The sequence below is a fragment of the Mchenga conophoros genome, linkage group LG2 (assembly GCF_057382185.1).
Source record: "Mchenga conophoros isolate Kocher_MC1m ecotype Shallow Benthic linkage group LG2, M_conophoros_male_GT1.1, whole genome shotgun sequence".
Classification (NCBI taxonomy): Eukaryota; Metazoa; Chordata; class Actinopteri; order Cichliformes; family Cichlidae; genus Mchenga; species Mchenga conophoros.
In genome coordinates, this window is record NC_140527.1 from 18748951 (window position 1) to 18750842 (window position 1892).

The following is a 1892-nucleotide window of genomic DNA, read 5'->3' on the forward strand; positions in this document are numbered from 1 at the left end:
ACAGAAGTTATCTTATAAATTTCTCCTGTTATTCTTGTTTATAATAATGCAGTTTATTTTCACCTGAAAACGCAGTAAAAATACACGCCTCAGTTTAGCATCATTTCACTGACATGAAATGTTTATTTAATAAATAAAAGATATAAAACCAGTTAAAGTTTAGATCTCAAATTTTATATGATTAGTAAAAAGGATGTTAAAATTACATTTCAGTTAATTCGTTAGCAGATTGTCCATTGATTTGTTTGTTACACATGTTAATTATTTATAGATATTATATTTACTAACTACATGTATTTGTTCAGGCGTTCCCTACACTTCTTCATGCATTATATGACTTCTACAGTACAGATGTCAGAGGGTGTATTTCCACTGTAAACATAAAACATGTTAAATAATTATGCTCGTCGTAGCTGCGGCTTTTCTGTGAAAACCCTATAAGATCATCAAGGACTGCACAAAAATGAGGCACATTACCAGTGTGCATGTTGTATTGGGGGTTGCAAGTCTTCTTTTGGGTTCAAACGTTTTATTTATTAACCATCACATTAACTTTCATCTTCTGTTTCACTCCAGGAGGCTTTGCATGGACCCTTTATGGAGCCCTTTATGGTGCTCACTCCCATGGACTCCATTTCTGAGTCTGTTTGGTCAGGAATGTGCATGAGATCGTTTTCTGGGACTGACAGTGTCTGTTCTGTTCCACCTTACACAAAGAAACAGACACTGGTCCTGTTTGATGCTTTTCTGCAGCCCTATCCTCCTCATGTAACACCAAACCTTTGTGCAGCTATACCTATGCATGTGCCATCGTGGTGGAAAACTACCTGTGCAACCTGAAAGCACTGCTTGTACTGTCTCATACTTACAGTAGTGATTGGAACAATAGTAAAAACTGTTTGTGTTTTTACAGTAAAGCTGAACTATACTGACTGAGACAAACTTAGCTACATGTGTCCAAACATCTCCAGGTGTCTGTATCACCAGAACAAATTTCCATAGTCACTGGGGCTCTGAGTTCAGGTCATTATGGGGGATTTTCCCAGTGCCCTAGGTGCTGGAATATTACTATTTAATATGGATATTTTATAGTTATTTTTTTGTACCCTGCACTTTTATCCACTGCCAGCTTACATAGGCTTGGCCCACCTGTGCGACCCAGTATCACAGCACAATGTGTAATAGACACGCCGGTCCACTGTGTCCGTCTGGCGCTTCTCCAAACTGAAATGGACTCACAACCTCTGCATGCATTTTCCAGCAGAGGGAGATAATATATTTAAAGCCAAGTTGGTAATTAGCAAAAACACATATACAGTAGATTCTGGCGTCATCCTTCATCACCTGAGATGATTTTGCTAGACAGCTAAAATTTATATACATATAAATATGTTAAAAATGTCTGTTTAAACACTTTCCCATGGTTATTTTCATGTTTGAAATCAAATAAATCCCTCTTCTGCTACTGCAAATTACTGCAAATTACTGCAACTTACTGTAACGTCTGCATGGTTGTCTATTTCATGTTTTGGAGAGGCAGAGGGTGACATGGAAGCGGTGCACCGGAGTGTCTATTGCACACTTTGATGTGATCCTGACCTGTGACCCTAGATGGATGGGTCATTTAAACATTTTACACTATTTTGCATTTGTCTAATTTCATGCTAAACGTCATATAAGCTGAGCTTAAAAATCTGAGTGAAAGGCTGCAAAACTGATAGCCAATGATATATCAGCATGATCTGGCGCTGGCTTCTTGTGATATCAGGTATGCCGTCAAGTGCCCCATAAATGTCCACTGGAGGTGAGGTCCAGTGACTGGAGAAAAGCCAGTTAAGGTTAGAAGTCCACGGACTTGTTTCAAGCATGTTCTGCTGAAGTGTGAGTCCTTC